Source organism: Planococcus citri, chromosome 2 (assembly GCF_950023065.1).
Source record: "Planococcus citri chromosome 2, ihPlaCitr1.1, whole genome shotgun sequence".
Taxonomy (NCBI): domain Eukaryota; kingdom Metazoa; phylum Arthropoda; class Insecta; order Hemiptera; family Pseudococcidae; genus Planococcus; species Planococcus citri.
Window position 1 is genome coordinate 14505297 of NC_088678.1, and position 23163 is coordinate 14528459.

A 23163-nucleotide genomic window follows, 5' to 3' on the forward strand; every position below is an offset into this window, starting at 1 on the left:
TACATCTATCGACAATGTTATACTCGACGATAGACGAATTAATTACTTTAGCTATAAGTTATGCCCGCCCTCGGCCAAAGTGCTTTGAAGAGACAAATGTTACCGTCCTAGGTGAACGAGATCATTACGCAGATATCTTTGTTTCTTGTTTTTTTTCTTATTACCGACGATGCGTGCAATTGCATCGCGACGTACCAATTCCTCGACGAGCGATCTACGATCTTCATTCTTTCGGTGTAGGAATAAAAAAAAACAACAACAGTACAACAACTATGGAGATAAATTGAAAACACGAAAGGTCGTTACGATATCATTTTGAAATATGAGCTCGAACTTGACTCAATGGCAGGTTAATTTGTTCGCGTGTTTACAGTAACGACGTTCGCACCAGCATAGGCTTTTTCTCGCTGCTTGTATCATGTGCCCAGACCCAGACTCAGACTCAGTCACTCAATCTAAATAGACGTATACCCCAAGTAAAGGTATTAGATAGAGGTACTCCAGCTCGAGCTAAACGTGTACCTACAGTACAAAACCATCGCACCATCGTCTCAGCGTTTCTTCGCTCTTCGTAGATAGGTAATTTCATCGCAGCATCTCGAAATCTCGATACCCATACATCACCTGCCAAAATGAAGTAATTATCGGTCATCACGGTTTCAGTCTTATAGTACACCTAGTTCTGTGGCACGAAACTATGTCAAGTTTTAAGCGTTTTTTCAACTCTTCTAATTTAGATTATGGTTAGGTGTTTGGGATATCTACAGATAACAAGATACTACACTACGAAGTGCACCGTCAATAAACCGTGCGCCAAACTACGAGAAATTAGAACTTTATTATACGTTTAAAAACGACCGACGACCGTAATTAAGAATTTACTGGTTTTTGTAACCTTTTTTTTTTCTTCAACTCCAAATGGTCGGCGAATGATTGTGGGAAACACACGACCATGCCGCGAAAAAACCATTCGTAATTTCGTATTAACGCGCATTAAAGGTCAGCGCGATGCGATCGCGGTGGTGGGCAGAGGGATGAGAGAGAATAAAAATGCACACGCGATTGTTTCAACAATTCTGCGAGCCGCGCCGCGTTGCGCGGAACTAGTTTTAATAAATTTTTATCCGAATCTAATTTTACGATCCATTTGCAACGAGTCCAGAAAATTACGAAAAAAATACTCGTTCGAGGAGCGATGCGATGCGATGGCAGGCAGAAGATGAGATGATCGTTAAACATGGCCGAATTTCTTGCATTTTTTTTTCGACATAATATTTTCAACCAATGCCATAAACAAAATAGGAGAGGGGGGAGTAAAATTGCAAAGCCGGAAGACGAGACAATTTCTAAGAATTTTAAGATAAGTTGATTAAGAATGGTGAATCAGTCCTTGCCGGAGATTTTGAAATTAATGGAACCACGTCTTTTTATAAGTACTTAACTCATGATTAATTTCAAAGAAATCTCATCTTGGGCAATTTTTTCAAAACCATCTCGAGTCAGGGTGTCACCTGAATCGAAAAAAAATGAAAAAGGAAGACTTTTTGATGACTTTTGGATAACCAAATTTTCACATTAGGACGTCATTTTTTATAAAATCATGTTGGTCTCAAATTCAACTTTGATGGATGATCATTACAGAATTTTTCTCGATAATCACTCAAAAGATGATTAAAAAATTCCATCACATCAAGATTTTCCACATTTTCAGAGTTGAGACACACTATCATGATAATTTGGTTTTTGTTATTCTTTACGTGATTTTTTTCAGGATTTCATTTTATTTCAATAGGTACTTGATCTATTTTTTTGTAATTTTGCACAATTTTTTCATTGAGCAATTTTACTCAATTTTTCACAATGTGTCATCAATTTCCAGCAACTTTAAATCATTTTCATGGAATCTCAACAAAACAAACAATTTTGGAAAATTTTGATTAATTAAACTATTTTTTTCACCAAATTACGGTAATTTTCAAAATAATTGGGAGGTAAATTGAACAACAAGTTATAAATAATAATAATTTCTGTATTTTTGACAAAATTATTATCCAATTTCAGAATAGATTAATTAATTTTTGACCAAAAGGATGACTTTTTGATGACTCTGATCACCTGGTAGGCAGTCTAGACACCTTGAAAGTGATTCAGTAAAAATGTTCAAAATAAATCCTAAAACTGATATTAACCCCCAAATCCTAATTTCGCCATTTCCAGCCATTCTGGAGCCTCCAGCGCTATTTTACAATTTCTCCAGAATTTTGAATTTGCTCCAGAAGGCATGAATATGAAATTGGGCAGCAAAAAATCGAGTTGTGTGTTATACAACGAGTTTATCCACATACGGGAAACTTTTGATTTTTTTGGATTTTTTATTTGAAAAAAAACTTGTCAAAAAACCACTCTTGAGGTGTCCCTCTCAAAACCGACTCAAATGTGGATAAACTTGTTAAACAGATCGAGTATAACACACAACTCGATTTTTAGCTGCCCAATTTCATATTCACGCCTTCTGGAGCCAATTCAAAATTCTGGAGAAATTAAAAAATCGCGCTGGAGGCTCCAGATCGGTGGGAAATGGCGGAATTCGGTCTCGGGAGGTTATTTATGGACGAAATACAGCGATTCGCGCAAATTTCAAAAATTTCCTCGCAAACAGGAAACTTTTGATTTTTTTGGATTTTTTATTTTAAAAAAACTGGTCAAAAAACCACTCTTGAGGTGTCTCTTCCGAAACCGACGCAAACGTGGATAAACTTGTTAAACAGATCGAGTATGACACACAACTCGATTTTTAGCTGCTTAACTTCATATTCACACCTTCTGGAGCAAATAAATTCTGGAAAAATTGTAAAATACTCGTATAGCGCTGGAGGCTCCATGAATGGCCGGAAATGGCAAGATTTGGATTTGGGAGGTTAATATCAATTTTAGGTTTTATTTTGAATATTTTTACCGATCAAGTACGTACTTTTTTAAAAAAAGCATAAATCACCAAAATAGTCAATTTTGGATTTTCAAAAATTCGCCAAAAATCAAAAAATGAACTTGGGCAGCTTAAAATTTGGATTTGGGGGTTTTAGACTATGCTCTTTCCAAAAATCGCGGTCCTGTTCAAATCGGAGGCGGACACCTCAAGAGGTTCCCTTGTAAAGGGCGGTATCCCAACTGACAAAAAATTTTTTGAATCGGACAAAGCTTGATCGAAATTTGAAAGATAGTACAGAAATACACTATGTACTAGTCAAAATTCAAGACGCTCAAGAGCACTTTTCGATTTTTTAAAAATCAATGGAACTAAATTTTTTTTTTAAATCAGAATTTTGCCGAATTGACGAATAAAGCTGAAATTGGTACCTCCTACCCACTACCCTATTTTCGACCTTTGAACAGTTCTGCAGGCTCCAGCAGATTTTCTTAAAGTTGAAATTTTCAAAAAAAAAATAGAATCAATGAAGTTGGAAAGCTCAAATTTACTCCACGTCCTAATTATTTCAACATGATGACTCGATATTAGAAGATGGTCTAAAGTTGAACCGATTTTATGGCGCTTTTTCAAAAAATAGAATTTCCAAAAGTTCCTAGAAACTCCAAATTGCTTAAAACAGTCTCCAGTTGACTAGGAAATCCGAAAATAAGACATAAATAGGCACAGTTAATTTTTTAAATTTCCAATAATCAGTTTGCGCGCTGAAGAGATGCAGAATCGGCAGAGATAGAATTGTCAAAATATGGCTGGAGCCTCCAGCACGACTTGAAACGATCTCCAATCGACTCATTATGTTGGAATAATGCACGTATGCAGGAGTAAAGTACACTTTGAGCTTTTCAAATTCATTCAGTCAAATTCTGTGGAAATTTCAACTTCAAAAAATCTGCTCGAAGCTCCACAAACTCAAAACGCTTCGAAACCGTTTCCAATTGATTCGGTAGAGGAGTGGAGGGGAGGGGAGGGGATCGAAAATAAGGTACGCACCAAATTTCAGTTTTCTGGATCAATTTCGTAAAATTTTGATTTTGATTTTTTCTTACCTTACGTTTGGTCCTTTAATTGTTAAAAATTGAACAAAAATTTGTTGTTTTTACTACTAGTTATCCGGGATTACCTCCCTTTTGACCATCAATAGGAAAAAGGCCAGAACAATCGAATGCTTTTTTCAAGTAACGCGTTTCAACAAAACCTTTCGTCATCATCTTCGCAAAGGGAAAATCCGTCTAAAAAAATTTCACAAATGTTAGCGGAGCTGACTTTATTTCGCGTAATACACATTAAACAGGATACGCGTCATTTGCAGCAAATAAGAATCATCTGCCGACATTCTACAATTTACATGGCTCGCCTTCGTTCGCCTTCCTTCTATTACGATTTTTTTCCCTCGACCAAATCGAATAATTTGATTTTTACAACGGCGTGTTATTAGATTTTGATGAAAATGCTCGTATATTTAACCGCAATACTCTCTCGCCATACCTCCGGCATGATTTATTACGTACATAAAGAATTGGCGAATGGTCGATTTACAATTTGCCAATTCTACGGTAAAAATACTCCGGAGTTTACTATATATTAACTTAGCATATGCCCGCTGTAATATACATATAGAAAACCGCTATCACATTCAGGTACCTATTCGTACAACGGCAATAAACTTCAAATTCTCGATACCAGTTCATTTTCAAGGTTGTTGATTAATATTCGGTACCTACCGAAAAAAAAAAGATGCAGCATAATATATCAACAGGTTTGCCAACTCATCCATCTCTCAACATATTACTTATATCTCCATAAGATGATGTGTGTGCCATGCTGATGAAATAATGGTATTTTATCCAAACGTGTGAAGAAAACGCGCATTTGATCACTCGAGCGACTAGCGAGAGTGAATAAAGTAGTGTTTTATTCTACTAGTAGGATAAATACATATACTCGTAATATTATATTATATGCCGAGCATGTGGCCATAATCAAAAACAACAACGACATCAGCAACACATACCATTCAATCGAACGTGCACTATAACTTCACTTCCAGGAAACCAAAAAAATAATAATAATAATTCGTGGCCATCGGCCAATATTACGAGGTGGTAGATCCTCAAACGAGTAAATGAAAATATTTAAAATACTCGTCTAATTATAATTTTCAGTCAAAATTTTCGAAGTAAAACGCAAGTACATATCTTGAAGCTGAATCTAGCCAGGTATACCATGAATGAGCATATTGATAATCACACCGATGGAATGCGATCCTCTATATCACACTCGCTGCTGCTTACTAATCATTTCACGATTTAAAAAAAAAATAAACAAACGATGAGTAAGCAGGAAGCTGTGGTTTCTCATAAACACCACTGGTCAGTCCAACTTCCTCAAAATGATACCTATACCTCCTACCAAGACGTACTCGAATTTGTATTCAATCCGGGTACCCAAATCCAAGGATGAAAAGCATCTTACAATTATGGTAAATTTTATCAATCTGCCTTCTTTAATTTTCTTCAATAGGTCATTTGTGTGGCCCCTACAGATACTCGAGGCATCGCAGAACAAATTTCCACCAGATTTAATCACCGTCAAGGCGCATACCTCATAAATATGCAAAATTTTTACATAAATACGTGAATTATTATTCGTCGTGTTCGTGATTAAAACCCATCAATATCGATCATCCCAACAACTGTTTCTTCACTCTCGTTAGAGTACAGGTAGAGGTAATCCGCCGACGGGGTAAACCTTCAAATCTACGTAAAGCAAATCAAAAGTGAACGCTTCATCGCACCGAGTTCACAACTAGAGGTACTTGGCGTTTATGCATCGATCACTTATATTAATCATCCGCACTCTAGACACTCCTCGAAGAGCATATAACTGGCGTACAGTCAACTATAAGTACATACAAACAACAATCGTCGTCGTACCCATTCGACAGCATAATACGAATGCAACATACGACACCGTCATGGAACGAATTTTAAATAGCTACATACGTGACAACACCTTCATCAACTCCTCGATCAAATCGAATGAATCACCATGCATCGATTCTCTCTCTGGCTGACTCTTGAAACAAAAACAAAACCGGTGGAAATCGAACTTCGAGATAACAAAAATACCTATAATCGTGAAACCAGGGACCTTGGTATTGACACTGCGCGAGTTTATACCAAAGCACCTATAGGTGTATGAAAAGGTGCTTTAATTTGCTCTGACTCTGTTTGGTTTCGGCGAGTGGGCGTAAGAGAGCCCAACAACGAGCGACGTAACCGTATCTCGAGGTGATGCTTCTTAAAAATAAAATAATAATACGAACACGAATAACAATCGCTGATCGCGATCGTTGTTTCGAGAGTATTTACCTACACTACATACACACGGATAGCTCGAGTAAATTTGAAGATTGTTAAAACTACTCGTATTACCAACGTGAGAACTTCTTTGCTCAACTATCTATACTTATGCAGATAATAGAAGGAAGAGGAGGAGGTGGGACAAACTCGTTGCATTTTACACGACACACGTTTAAATTCAAATGCAAAGTCGCGAGTAAGTATTTAGATAGACTTCGCACCTCTCATAGCCGTATAGGAGGCGTCCAAATATTTCTAGGGCGTGAAATATAGGTACTATATTGGAGTATTGTGTATAGTACATCTACATGTAAGTACGTATGCAAGGAATCGTGACACGATACTTCGAAAAAATATTTTCCTAGCTGTTGAACGTGCCAGCATTGGTACTTGGAGGTATCCTCGCGATTTGATACTTTTGGTTTCGGTCGAGTCTAAAAATAGCCCGAGTGAAGGTGTAGGTACATACAAAAACTATACGGTTTTCATCTCGCATAGGCGACCAAGCGAACATGGTACAGCATCGCCCGTATATATAGGGTTAAATTTTCGCCCTTATTTATTCGAATGATTAAAAAGCGAGTTGTTAATAGTTTAAAAATAACGTTCTTCGCCGCTCGTAATGTCAGTCTTCGATGCAGATGCTGCGTGATATGCGATGAAACCGCATTACACATTACAATGTTCATCTCTATAGTAATACCTACACGCGAGAGTCGAAGTACTACATACGAGTATGCATCACACGATGAACCGCGCAAACAAGAAGAGCAGAAGTGCGGGGGTTCTTTTTCCAGCTGAATTCTTTCCCTCAGATGCACACACGGCGATACATGCTGTTTGATAATTAGAGCCGTATTATGCGCATGAAAAATTAATAGTTTTCAAAATAATACCCAACCGTAATAGCACTCGTTAATATATCTTTCATTTATATAACGCGAGATATGCCGAAAAGGCAATTCGGCACTAATTGTTAGGTAACGAATGAGATAAAAGCAGAACGTGATTGATATCAGCTATAAGCTACGAAACAAAAATAAAATAATGAAATTTCTCGACAGGACGATTAGAGAGGCCTATATGTACTTACAAACATTTTTCACGTGTTTTAATTTTTCAAATACCAACTTCTTTTTTTCTGAATGAATACTCATTTTTCATATTACTTCTACGGCGACATTTTTTACAAGGAAAAGAAATAAGGAACCCAAAAATGAAAAACTGTCGAATAATATTTTTAAAAACTGCTAACAATAGCGCAATTCTCCAAGGCTTCAAAACGAAATATGAGAAAAAATTGAAGTAATTTGGTTTTTGAAAAGAGAGAAAAAAATGCTATCAAATCTCCTCCTCCACCCTCCAAGGCTCCAACTCACCAATTCTGTCAAGGTTGTTAACTGGTTATGCTACAAAAATTCTCTGGGATATTTCTATAATCGAAAGGGGGAGGGGTAGTACAAAAAGTCAAGAGTATCTTCGGGGGGAGGGGGGGTCAACATTTTATACGTTTTTAAAACAATAAGAAGACGTACTTGTGCCCTTACTTGCCCATTTCTGACCCAAAAAATCGAGATTTTCTCAAGATATCACCATTCAAAGATATAGGAAGGGAGTGGGAATTTTGGTACACCATCATTTGAAAAAATAAACATAAAATTACTCCTGGACCATTTTCTCGAAATGTGGTTTAACAAGGCATGAAGGAAGATAATTTCATCAGTTACCAAAATTATTTTGAAAACAATAATTCAAGTTTGAGACAAGAATAGTCCACAAATTTCGATTTTTTGAACACATTCTATACCTAATATGATTTGACTTCATTCAAATCAAAGGCTGCTTAAGCGATGATGAAACCAAAAAATTTTTCAAAAATAGTAAAACCCCTACAGGATTTTTGATTGAATTTTGAAAGCTTTCCATCGCAAGTATTTCCTCGTACGTTTTCCAAGTTGTCTAACAAAGTTTTAAAATAAAAAAAAAAGGAACTTTTGACAGGCCATTTCACAAACTCTTTAAAATTTTACACGTCATTTGGATATTCCAAGATTTTTTTGAGTAAGGACCCTTACCATTTCCACTTTAAGATTCATTTCTTTTTTTCAAAGTGAAGGAGGGGTCGAAATTTTACCAGACATGAAATCCACTATTTAATTTTGTTTAGTGACTTTAGTGACTGAAAAATAGCAAAAAAGTGACCAAAATTTTGAGAAATGAGAGCAGAGTATATGTTCACCAAAATTGACCTAGAAAGCTAAAATTTGGGATCTTACCCGATTTTCGACCTGCCAAATCGATTGGAAATTGTTTCAGACCGTATAGAATAGTTCTGGAGCCTCCAGCAGAATTTTGAAACTTGGAATTCTCACAAAATTTCATTAAATGGAGTTGGAAAGACAAAATTCATTCTGCAAACTAATTTCAATACGCTACAAAGTCGACTGCTGGTGAATTTCAAGTCGTTTTGGAGCCTCCAGCGACGTTTTGAAAATTACTGGAGCCTCCAATAGATTTTTGTAACTTGAATGGAGATGGAAAGCCGAAATTCATTCTGTAAACCAAGTTCAATACGCTACAAAATCGACTGCTGGTGGGTTTCAAGTCATTTTGGAGCCTCCAGCGACTTTTTGAAAATTGCTGGAGCCTCCAATAGATTTTTGTAACTTGAAATTATCCAAAATTTCATCAAATGGAGATGAAAAGCCGAAATAATACGCTACGAAGTCAACTTCTGGTGGTCTAAAGTCGTTTTGGAGCCTCCAGCGACTTTTTGAAAGGTTGTATAGCGTTTTTTGGAAAATTGAAATTTCCAAAAAGTTGCTGTAAGCTCCAAAATCATTTGAAACCACCATGCAGTCGACTTCATATCGTATTGAAATTAGTTTGCAGCTCGCTAACTCCATTTGACAAAATTTTGTGGGAATTTCAAATTTCAAAAATCTGGAGGAAAGTCCAGTAATTTTCAAAAATTCGCTGGAGGCTTCCAAAATGATTTGAAATCCACCTGCAGTCAACTTCGTAGCGTATTGAAATTAGTTCGCAGAATGAATTTCGGTTTTCCATCTCCATTTGATGAAATTTTGGGAAATTTTGAGTTTCAAAAATCTGCTGGAAGCTCCAGAACTGCTCAAAACGGGCTGAAACAGTTTCCAATCGATTTGGCGTGTCGAAAATAGGGTATATCTCACATTTCAGCTTTCTTGGTCAATTTGGTAAAATTTTGATTTTTTCCCTCATTTTTGGATTTTGGCCTGAATTTGATTTTCAAAAATTCACAAAAAAATCGAAGAAAGTACTTTAGCACTTGAAATTTTTGCCTGATCTTTCGATCTACCTTAGTACGGTTTAATAGATTTCGTGCTAGTCCTATATGTTGGAACGCAAAATCTGCGATTTTGGCTGACCTGTCAATCAAAATGGCCGCCATTTTGTAAGTTGGGCCACTTTTTTTCAGGACAACAGTTGATGTTTATTTTTTTTAAAATGATGATCCTGAAGGATTTTCATTTGGTCACTTTTTTTGGTCATTTTCGCCGAAATAGTGACAAAAGTGACTTGCAAGTGAAATAGTGACTAAGTCACTTTTCAAGTGACCGAATTTCATGCCTGTTTTACGAGAAAATTTTTCACTTTTCTGAGGTTTTTGGATATTCTTCATTTTTTCTAAAGTGGGATGTCAGTTTTTCATTTTTTAAATATCAAGGGCCGTATTCAAAGAAAATACTTGGGAATCACTTGACTAAGTGGTGAAATTTTATTCAATTTTTCAAGTAAACCAAGTAAACGAATGAAAATTTCGTATTTTTCAAATAATTAATCGATACTTCAGAGTCCAATCTTTCAATTTATTAATAAATTCATTTCTGAAAGTTCAATTCAATCACGTCTAGAAAAATTACACAATAATTGAAAACCCAACAAAAGACGCTCAGTCACAGTCATTTTCAATTGCAATCTCCTCCCCTCTCTCCCCAAAAAACGAAAAATTTGTAAGGTGACTTGGACGAATTATGGAAAGTTAATATTCATTCAAAACTGTCAGAAAAGAAGTCAAAATAAATTGGAGTAAAGCAAAAGCAAAATATTCTTTTAAAAAAAAATGAATTTTTCAAGGGATTTAAAAAGCTTTTCCCAACATTTTTAAGGACGGATCTTTTTCAATCATTTTAGATTTTTCGCCACTTTTTCTATTCACAAACATTTTCATTCATAAATAATCTAAAAGTTGACTAGATTTGTCAACCAAATTGCACCCTTCAAACACACTACTAAAATCAATGTTTCCTTAATACGCGTAATCTTCCTCCTTTGCAATGGAACAGTATTTTGAGCCAATTTCGGATGATTTTCTCGTCTCAACACGGAAGTATGTTATCAAATCCTCCTCCTTGTGATTTGTCTACGACCAGTTAAGGCAGGCAGGTTTTTTTTTTTTTATCAAATCACTTTCGACTAAGAAAAAAACCAACACACATCTGTCTGTACGACGATGAAGAACGACTACCGATGATAATTCAAACACATTAGGTTAATCGTACTACTTCGATGAATCCCTACGGAAACCGTGAAATGTTTAGACGTTAACCTACTTCATAAATCCGAACACATAGGTCGGTAAGCATAATACCTAATATGAATTCGATTGGTATCTAGTTATCGATACGCGAAGAGTGTAAATTTATACACAAAGTGTAGGTAACTCGGAACTCTCAACAACATCACTCTTATACCTAACATAGTTTTCAAGCATATCATATTCGGTAAAAGAGAGCTGAAGAAGAGCAAAAAAAAAAAATGGAAAAAATAATAATACGAAGAATACCAGTGCAACGGAACATCCGAGTGAAAAAAATAATGAAATTAACAACGCGTCGTTTTCGCTTCATTGAACTTCCACCAGCACATTCGTGCAAACAATAACCGCAACCAGCGCAATAACTGACCAGCGTAAAGTCGCGCAGAGACGAGCAGCTTTGATTAGATTCGATTAAATTTTCATTCCGTACGCGAGATTAGGTAATCGTTTACTATTCTTAGCGTGCTTTTTTCCATTCTTTTTCCCACTGCATTTCGATCATCGCAATTCCAAAACCTGCACCCGGACCGAATATTTGCAATGCCATCGTTTACCAATCAATAATAGACCAGCCAGCGTAACGCGAAGAATGAAGACACCAAAGTAAGACATTTCTCTCTAGCTGGTATAAGTACGTAAAAGCTAGGTTGAAAAAAAAAAAGAAAAAAGGAGTTACAGCTCGTAGCTCGTAAAAAATTTCAAATGCACACTGCGCATGCAGACGTCGAATGCATATTAATTTATAGAAATACCAGACATCAGCCATCATTTCCACAGTGTGAACCCGTCGTCGTCTTCATCGTCTCTCGATAAAAGTATCGTCTTGTATACATATAAATGAGTATACCTCCCGTAATAGGCTCTCGGGTCGTGCAGCTTGTTCATATACCTACAAATACTGGAACTGCGACTGTGAAACGTAACTAAGAAAGAAAAATCCGGAGCTTTTTACTACGAGAATGGATGCTGCAGAAACGGGCGCGACCTTGAAGCGAGCATTATCGAAGATTAATCGTATTATTTTTTTGAACAGGTTTTCGCGCGTGAATAGGTCGCGCCGCTCGCGTCTCGCGAAATCTTTCAATCTCATTCTTCCCCGCGAAGTATAACGTGCGCGAGCGAGCGATTCCTTGTCTTTTTCAAAGTGGAGCTCTAATTACAGACGTATACGTCTACGTACGTGTACATAAAAACCCACCTATATTCATTGTTGTAAAAAAGTTTAGCGCCCACAATTAATTGTTCGCTGGTTTCCTTTTGATACGCCAGCGCCACTCCTAAGCGCTGCGCTGCAACGTCAAGATTATTATTGCGTAGTCTCGAATCACTCATCGTGAGTGCAAGGTTCCGTTAACCTTCCTCCAAAATAAAATCCGATCACCGTGCCAGGACTAGAGGGTCTCATTTCTGGATTCGTCTCTCGATGTGGAGGAATCATGATGCAAATTTCAGTTTCACTTCTCTTCCGTTACCCCGTTCGACGTTCGTCTCTTGATTCTCGTAAATAATATGTGGGCTGATCTGATTCACCATATCCATTAATATTTACGTAGCTCCAATTTCGCAGCTGGTGTTTTTCGGCAACTACGAGTAGGTACAACTACAACGACCTCATCGACTCGTAAAACTGGAAATCATTCTGATCGTGAGTGTATTAATTACCCCTCAAACTATTTGACTTGGCAACTATACAAACATATTGCCCGAAGCTGAACTTCGCAATCGTGCGGTTTTCAGGCACCAAGAAATGCAACTTATTCGACATCAAAATCAAGACACTACAGTAAAAATATGTACCTTCAATACATCGAAACGCAATTTATACAACATTCAGGTATGTACCAAGACCTACAACATGTATCAAGTAAGTACACACTACACAGGCGCACAAAATGAACTTCGCTACAGAACGATAATATAGGTATTGATAATTTTTTTTAAAAATGGCAACGCGGCTCTGTCTATAAAAAAAAAATTAAAGCAAGAAGTGTTGGCTCAAAAAAAGCCAGCATTTAGAAATATATACTTTATATAGGATATCGAATATAGGAAGTAAGATTTTCAAAGAATTATTTTCCTAAAAATGAACAGCCTTTCTTATTCTTGATAATATCAGTGCAGAAGACATCAAATACATATGACGAAAAGCGAAAACAGATCGATCTTTGATAACCTGATCCATTCTACTCTGCCTTTTGGTCATCATCTCCTATCACTTTCTTTCTAAATCGAGCATCATGCATCTTTCACTTCGGGCTACATGTTCAACTAGTTTTTGTTCTTGTATGTACCTACATGAGTATCTAGGCAAACCTCGTTCTTCGCATCTTCTCGAACGAATTTCTATCTGCCTTCGATAGTATCAGGTATCAATAGCTCCTTGAAAAATTCTAATCGGCTACTTCTTCAACATACATGTATTCGATTCGATCATCGTGCCATTTGGCATCATTCAAGTGATGAGTGATTTTCTTAATCGGATAGAGGAGAAAACATGATTGATGACCAGCATTTATGTGGACATTGTTCATTTACGAAAAGAAGAAGTCAACCCGGGATTTGAATAACTGGATTTGTAGACAAAGATTCAAAACAATATTTGAAATATTTTAGCAAAATAAAAACGTGAACTTCTGTTAGTTTTGAAAATGTTGAGGCACACAACCCCCTCTCCTCTCCGAAGATCAACAATTTTTCTCTGAGATACTATTTAGTAATTGCTTTTACCACTGTAATAAAATGTTCGAAAATTAGTGAAACGTTGACTTCCCAAATTTTGGTTAATTTCAACTCTTCCTCCCTCATCCAACTCTTCATTGGTTTTTCTGCTGTAACTGAATGTCTACGGAGAATTCATTTCAACTTCTGAGTTCCAACATAGGACCAGCATGACATTTTTTAAATCGTACAAAGGTAGATCGAAAGAGCAGGCAAAAATTCATCACCTGTAAATTTAGTGAATTTTCAAAAATCAAATTTTGACCAAAATGTGAGAAAAAAATCAAAATTTTATTAAATTGACCTAGAAAGCTGAAATTTGAGAATACCTATACCCAATTTTCGACCTGTCAAATCGATTGGAAACTATTTCGAACCGTTTTGAGCAGTTCTAGGGCCTCCAGAAGATTTTTAAAACTCGAAAGGAGTTGGAAAGCCGAAATTAATTCTGAAAACTAATTTCAATACGCTTAGAAGTCTATTTTTTGAAAATTACTGGAGCCTCCAGTAAATTTTTGAAACTAGAAATTTCCCTAAAATTTCTTCAAAATGGAGATGGAAAGCTGAAATTAACTATGCACTCCAATTTAGACTAATTTTGTAGCCTACAGTGACTTTTTGAAAGGTTTCATGGCGTTTTTAGGAGAATTGAAATTTCGAAAAAGTAGCTGGAAGCTTCAAAACCACTTGAAACCACCATGCAGTCGACTTCATATTATTGTATCGAAATTAGTGTGCAGAGTAAATTTCGGCTTGCTAACCCCATTTCATGAAATTTTGGGGAAATTTCAAGTTTCAAAAATCTACTGGAGGCTCCAGTAATTTTCAAAAAATCACTGGAGGCTCCAAAACGACTTGAAATTTACCTGCATTCGACTTCTAAGCGTATTGAAATTAGTTTTCAGAATTAATTTCGGCTTTCCAACTCCATTTGACGAAATTTTGTGAGAATTTCGAGTTCCAAAAATCTGCTGGAGGCTCCAGAACTGCTCAAAACGGTTTGAAACAGTTTATAATCGATTTGGCAGGTCGAAAATAGGGTACATCCCAAATTTCAACTTTCTAGGTCGATTTGGTAAAATTTTGATTTTTTCTCATATTTTGGCCAAAATTTGATTTTTGAAAATTCACCAAAAGTCGAAAAAGGCACATTAGCACTTGAAATTTTGACAGGTGATGAATTTTTGCCTGCTCTTTCGATCTACCTTTGTACGGTTTTAAAAATGTCATGCTGGTCCTGTGTTGGAACGCAAAATCTGCGATTTCGGCTGACCTGTCAATCAAAATGGCCGCCATTTTGTAAGTAGGGCCACTTTTTTTTTAGAACAAGGGCTAGAAATATTCCTTAGGACTTCCCCTTTAAGAAAAACGTTGTCCCGGAGGATCAGCAGGGGGGTGCAAGTGATCCTTATGCGGGTCCCCCCGACTACGTGTTTTTATTCATTTACATCATTTTGTAGGGAGAATAAAGTATCTACTTACTATGCAGTTTCAAAATTTTTGGAGCACAAGGTCAGTAATGTTGTGATCATGACAAAATCCACAAAAATAATTAACAAACAAATTTTCACAATTTATCAGAAATTATATGTATTTCATTATTCAAACAAGAATTACCTCAATTTCCTGAATTTCCAACATCACATCATTGGGTCTAATGGACTCTGAAATATTGGAAATTTCTTCAATTTCACACAACTTTTTAGCATATAGCCCCATTCAGATATTACTACATATTTAGAAACGTCACGTCATGAAATTTTCATATTTGAAATAAAATATCAAGAAATTCAGTTCATTAGTTTTTTTTTGCATTATGTTCGGTGTATTTTTTTCGAGACAACATCACATCGAAAATTCGCGTTTTTTTTTGTTGAAGATTTTTCAAAAAATCCTATACAATTACCCTCTCAACAAAATCAAAAATTTTTATTGATTGACAGACATCAAATAATCAACCTGTATTTATTAAGGAGAAGGGGGTGCATTTCATAAATTTGTCCACCGATTTTATGGTCAACCAGTGGCACTAACACCGACTAGATAATTTTCAACAGGTGCAGCCATTCCCAGATGGGCGATCAAAATTTAGCACCTCTAATCAAAATTTGGCACTTTGCTTTAATTCAAAAAAAAAAAAAAAAAATTAATTTAGTTTAGTAGTTCGAGTGAAAACTTTCTAGAAATACTTAATAATTCGTAAAGTAACAAAAAATTATCCCAAACGCGAAAAGTCTCATAGGCGAAAATTTCGAAAATTCGTACTAAGTAATTGTAAGTACATATTTTTTTTCATGTTTCTGAAAAAATTTCAAGCTTCTCATGCTATAGTGACCAGTCTGCAAGCTCACTAGCCAAAAGAATATCCATGTTCACACATTAAAGACAAAAATGCTCAAAAAAATGTACTCAACAAAAATCTGATCAAAATTTCACTGGCATTAACCTGCTCTCAAAAAAAAATTCATTCATGGCAACCAGCACTCTTCAAGTTCGAACTTTGAAAACCCTTAAAATACACATAGATAGGTAGACTTTTACCCACCTACTTTGTTTTAAATCATTTTTGATAGGCATAATACCTGGGGTTTTCAGTCGACATTTTTTGCCAGAGGACAAAAATACATCGAACATCAAATTTCTGATTTTTTGAATTTTTGAGGGGAAAAATTGTATACAACTATTCCCTTCCCCCTCCTCATCCATAAAAAATTATGATATAATCGTATGACTTCTAAACAAAATCGAATTACACACGTAATTTCAGAAAATATGACGTCCTTCGTGTGGTTCTTTCATTAAAAAACCTGAAGTTGGAATAAATTCAGACTATGCGGCGTTTCTGACCATACTTAGGAAGTAAATAATCCATTAAAATGTGGTCGAAATTCCCACGGAAATTTCATTCGAAAAAAAAACCGTATGCAAAGAAAAATAGTCTCCTATTAATAAACACAACGATGAATTCATTCCAATCGTAAACGCGTCACCCGCATACCATTATTACACACATAGTCTTAGATATTCAATATTGAAAAAAAATTAGTGCTGATGTATCATTATGATTTTTTCAAATGCCGAAGAAGCAGGAAAAACTCACGATCAATGTTTAAAAATTGAATGAGGGTCTCGAAAATTTTTTTAAATTCTAACGTGTAACTAAATGAATAATTATTTGGATGTTTTCAAATATGCTACTCCGATTCCTCAATTCCTAAGCTAAAAAAACCGTGTTTGTACTTAGAGGGAACTTTTCCTTCCTCCAAATCTTTTGATATGGAGGGGGGAGTCACCAATACAATAAACGATCAACATTCAAGTGAGAAAGTTTAGAGATAGAGTCAAAAATTATCTTACCAACTCGATAAAACGTTGACTAGGTAAAACGAAGTAAAGCCGATATTTCTGACATCCAAGTTCTAAACGGATCTGAAAAATGAAAAGAAAAATAATTAATAAAAAAGTAAGAAAAAAAAAATGACGAAACACAATTATAACAATCGCTTATCATTGATACCTAACACAATGTATGTACCTCAACTTAATATTATTATTACATATTTTCATTCGTCAAATAGCAAAAAATGTACTCATCGAAACATTTATTCACTCATACAACCTGCTGTGATACGACTAAAAATTAATTCAAACTCAAAAACCATAAACCTCCGCTTTCAGTCTAATCTTTCACAAGGTAATAGATAACTGACCTCAAACATTGAAATAAAAACCAACAAGAATATCGTAAAATGAACCATAGGCCTACGTATCTAATTCTCGGCTGATACACCTTCAAAACAATAATACAGATGTTTTGTCATAAAATTTTTGACATTTTCAAAAATTATGAATACTAATTAAACTCGTATCAATTTCTTATTATAGCGTAAAAAAATAATTTATTGATTTTATTAGCAATCCTGTTGAGAGAGATTCGTGTGACATTTAAAAAAGGTTAACAACTCTATGCATTTATAGTAGATAGGTTCAAGCACGTAATACGTATTCGTATAGAGGAAACGTACAACTAAAAAATTAACTTTTTATACGTATAAGGAAAAATACCGAGTAATACCTATTGCTGTTAATTTACATTATAATGATAATTATTTTTTAAATGAAATTAAAAACGAAATGACAAAAAATTCAAACCCAACAGGCGGAAATACTCCGTATTTCAATGTTTTAATTCTCTTTTTGGACATTGGCCAATAATTTCGTATATTTACTACAACACGACACAATGTTAATAAGTCGTAATATTAGTAATGATTCACTCGTTCTTTTTTTTTGGATAATTTAAGGGGGAAAAAATCTACATTACTGCATATTTCATAGGCGGGCATACTCGTGCCACCGTATATAAAATATATCCATCATTAAATAATTAGCGACTATAGTATAAGGTAACATTGTGTATTTAAATTTGCCTAGTTGCTCGCCCGAGAAGCAACCTTGCGTTGATTTATGGACTCTGATGCTTGTTCATTCTTTAATATACACCACGGGTTAATAATTTGTTGAATGAATTTCTCATTTATTTATCACTCATTACATTATTTTCCAACTAATTTTAAATGTATGCTACTTTTTCCCGTTAATTTGAATACCTACCTGAATTACGAATTAAATTGCAACTGATAGCACCACGACTATTAAACATATAGATAGGTTGAGCTACCTAAGGTGTCCACACAAGAGGAGCTACGTATGATTTTTTTATTCTGGAAATGCACTCGATGTCGAGAAAAATGATGCAATGAACCTTCTCCGCGCATCTTTCTTCAAATATGTACTTATTCAAATCAAGTTTGAAAAATAAATTATTCATTTCAAAAGTGACTAAGTACTCGTATGTGGCAAAATATTACAAGCTGTCTCCACCGAGCCAGATCCATAGAGGAGGGTGAGGAGGAACTCTCTTCTTAGTCCGACATATGACAATAGGAGTAATTGCACACCCCCCCCCCCCGGCCGATCCTCCGGGACAACTTTTTCCTTAAAGGGGACATCCTAAGGAACATTTTAAAGCAAACTTGCCAAAAAAAGTTGGCCTTACTTACAAAATGGCGGCCATTTTGATTGACAGGTCAGCCGACGAGATTGCAGATTTTGCGTTTTAACATAAGACTTGCACGAACTTTTTCAAACTTTACAAAGGTAGATTGAAAGATCATGCAAAAATTTATCACCTGTCAAAATTTCAAGTGCTAAAGTGGGTTTTTCGATTTTTGGTGAATTTTTGAAAATCGAATTTAGGCCAAAAATGAGGGAAAAAATCAAAATTTTACCAAATTGACTAAGAAAGCTGAACTTTGGGATATACCCTATTTTCGACATGTTAAATCGATAGGAAACTGTTTCAAACCGTTTTGAGCAATTCTGGAGCCTCCAGCAGATTTTTAGAACTCGAAATTCCCACAAAATTTCATCAAATGGAGTTGGATAACCGAAATTTACTCTGACTTCAGTAGGGTTCAAGTAATTTTAGAGCCTCCAACGACTTTTTTGAAAATTACTGGAGCCTCCAGTGGATTTTTGAAACTTGAAATTTCCCCAAAATTTCATCAAACTAAGATGAAGTGTCAAAATTCATTCTGCAAGTGCAAACTAATTTCAATACGCGACGAAGTTGACTGCTGGTGAATTTCAAGTCGTTTTGAAACCTCCAGCAACTTTTTGAAAGGTTGTATGACGTTTTTTTGGAAGATTGAAATTTCCTAAAAGTAGCTGGAAGCTTTAAAACCATTTGAAACCACCATGAAGTCAGCGAAGTAAATTTCAGCTTGCCAACACCACTTGATAAATTAATGTTGGGGAAATTTCAAGTTTCAAAAATCTACTGTAGGCTCCAGTAATTTTTCAAAAAAGTCGCTGGAAGCCTAAAATGACTTGAACCTACCTGAAGTCGTCTGCAGAGGATGTTAAAATTGGAGTGTAGAGAAAATTTCAGCTTTCCATCTCAATTTGATAAAATTTAGTGAAAATCTGAAGTTTCAAAAATCTGCTGGAGGCTTCAGGAATTTTGAAAAAGTCGCTGGAGGATCCAACACGACTTGAAATTCACCTGCAGTCGACTTCTAAGCGTATTGAAATTAGTTTTTTGAATAAATTTTAGCTTTCCAACTCCAATTTGATGGAATTTTGTGGGAATTTCGAGATTCAAAAATCTGCTGGAGGCTCCAGAACTGCTCAAAACGGATTGAAACCGTTTCCAATCGATTTGGCATGTCGAAAATAGGGTATATCCCAAATTTCAGCTTTCTTGGTCAATTTGGTAAAATTTTGATTTTTTTCTCTCATTTTTGGCCTAAATTCGATTTTCAAAAATTCACCAAAAATCGAAAGGCCGCCATTTTGTAAGTAAGGCCAACTTTTTTTTGGGCAAATTTGCTTTAAAATGTTCCTTAGGATGTCCCCTTTAAGAAAAAAGTTGTCCCGGAGGATCGGCGGGAGGGGGGGTGCAATTACTCCTATTGTCATATGCCGCGCAGACTATCTGGCCAGAGAAAAATTGATCTTTAAGCTGGGAAAATTGAATCTTCGAAAATTCCGGAGTGATGACTTTGTTTCCCCAGGAAAGTTGAGTAAAATTGTTCAATTCGAGTAGGTAATCGAAGAAAAAAATTATTTGAAAATTTGGGTTTGAAATCGAACAATTTTTACTCTTCCTTGCGCAATTATTTTTTCACAATCCGTCCTCAGACCTGCTCGTTTTTTGCAGAATACATACATACGAAAATGTGCGAAATCAGGAGTTAATATCCAACAAAAAATCAAAAATAATTATTAATTATTAAAAAAAGAAGAAGAAATAAATCATGATTAAAAATAGTAGATATTTAAACTGATACAACAAAAACTCATTTTTACCCTCGGGAAACCTACCAAATTCACAAATTTACGCTCGGAATTTTCCATCTTCTCTCTCGTCTTGTTATTTTTATCACGACCCTGCTACTGCATTGTACGATATACATTCTATAGAGAACCAGTTTCGTACTTCTTTCTATTACCAAGTACCAATTTCATACACACTAGCAACATTATTATATTATTAATGTCATCCAAAAATCATACCAACCTTCCGAATTCCTCCCATAAATCATCCAGAATACCTACATCGTTCATCGAATATTTCAGGTACATTCGTTTCCTCGGCTCTTTCGCATATCTTCGATTAATTTACGCCATTTCAATGCTATACTCGTCAACATTGCACTACATACGGAGAAAAAAAAAATAATTTAAATATTCCAATCGATATAGGCTTATATTTAACATATCGTATGAAGCCTATTCAATGAAGCGTACAAAATCGCACACCTATTTAATTGTTCTAGCTCGCCTCGAATTAATTGTAAACCGGTTAATCTCGAAAAAAAAGTCGAAAAAGAAATAGAAGCTCCTGACAACTATATTACAAAAATACGCTTCTGATATATAAAACTCATAACGAGCAGCGTAATTTATTTGGTAATATTTTCACAGACCTGTTCGTCGCCGTTCAAAAAAATATTAAGATATTATACTAATTGATAGATCGAGACGAACTTGTAAGGAACTTTGGAATATAAAACTAATAAAATACGACGTCGTTCTTGGTCTACATATTAAATCGATATAACGCCACCGTCTCCAACAGTGATTTTTGTAATTACAAAGTGTTTCGCTTTCAGTATCTACTATTCCCATAACTATACGTGAAATACTAGCACGTGATCTTAATTGCGTATAAAAATTAATTTAGGGTGATAAAATACAAACATACGTGGGTAGGTATGTAGCTTCACCTCACGTACAACTAATACTACACAAATGATGTCTAAACAAGAAAACTTCTCGTCGACACCTTCGAAAACGGGGTATTAATTTGCATCTGATATGACAAATATGACACCTTCCAAGGCTTCATATTTTCCATACATATTAACCATTTAACCTATGTATTTTATAATACACCATACAATATAATATAGTGTCAACTAAATTGCGAAAAAAAGGTCTTTTTTGTTTTCTTCGAAGTAGGTAGCTGGTAGGTACCTATTAGAATACGAGTCGCGAAGCTCGTCATCGCATATTAGAAGCCGAACCAATTAAAAGATGATTTGTGAATGAACAGATTTTGTTCAAATCAGCGTGAAAGTGGCATTACTAAATGAAACCATGACCTGGTAAAATCAAAACCAAACTAGCTAACATATAAGCTATAGGTGACAAGCCTTGAGGTAATGATTAAGGAGATACTACTGCAACTTTTGCTTAAAATTAATATCTTTTTCCGATTTTTAATCTCAAAATTCGATACTCGTATGTAAAAAATGCGCATACCTACATTATGCGATGCACAACGGAAACACGAATAATCATTTGCATTATTTGTTATGTCATCGTGTCAAGTCGTCGATGGATTGGTAGATATAATGATTCGAGGCTCGTTATTTTTTCACACCAATATACAATTACTAATTTGGACTGGCAACCTGTTTCCTATATGCCTACGAGATGTATCTTTTCAATTGACAAAATACTGTGCATTCATATTAATCCATTCATCATTCCAGTCAAGAGGATTTTTATTTCAAGAACTCAAACTAACTCCAAGTCATAAGCAGATACGTGAATAAGTAATTTCGTAATCGTATACAAAAGGTCGTTTTCTTTGACGAATTTGTCGATTTTCATATTATCACGGAGGACTTCATCTCGAACTACTTTTTAACCCATTGATTTCAGATGCTGCTTGCATAATTTTTAATGAGATTTTATACCAATTATAAATTTTGTAAAGTGAAATGAACTTCATTTTTTTGACAGCATCGTTCGCAAATTTTCAAAGGTCAAAGAATGTTACACGATTTTAACGAAAATAACATAGATTTTAATTTTGAGCAGAGATGCAATGACGTCAGATCAGAATTAAATTGAAGCAGAGTCAGTATGTATACGTAGCTAGGTAAATGGTCACAAAAAGGTACATAATCAGAATCACTCTTCTCCTCCTGAATTTTCCCATTTCCATTCCAGCCAAGCATTGAACCAAGCAAAGCTAGATCGAAAGAAAATGACGAACCTCATGAGTCATGACAGTTAAAACCAAGTGAATTTTCAGGTGCTGAGGCCATTTTTCGATTTTTGGCGAGTTTTTAAAAATCAAAGTGGGAAGAAATCAAAATTTCACCAAGTTGACCAAGAAATCTGAAATTTGGTATGCATCCTGTTTTTGACTCTTCCTCTCCTCAAAATTGTGGAAAAATCCTCCAAAAACCTGTGTAAAAATTTCCAAATTTCCAAAGATATTTCAAAAATTCATCAAGAAAGCCTTCCAAATTTCATAAATTGACTCAATATGGATGCAAAAAAATCGTACAAAAACCAGTAACAATGAACAATAAAAATATGTCCAATCAAAAATTGTATTTTTTTCGAAGGAGGAGTCCCGATAAGGCCATTTCTTGGCCCCCTGACAGTTATCGACCAGACCACACTTAAAATATTGTAAGAAATATCCAAAATAC

The 23163-nt window shown here is 35.3% G+C and overlaps 1 protein-coding gene across 1 annotated transcript in view; it reads right to left on the minus strand.

Moving 5' to 3' along the window:
- LOC135834773 (uncharacterized) overlaps window positions 1–23163 on the minus strand; it is a 144155-nt gene that overhangs the window by 116489 nt on the left and 4503 nt on the right. Inside the window, exon 2 of the mRNA XM_065348743.1 lies at window positions 17003–17074. The gene's annotated coding sequence lies outside the window, so the exon portion shown is untranslated. The remainder of the gene's footprint in view (window positions 1–17002; window positions 17075–23163) is intronic.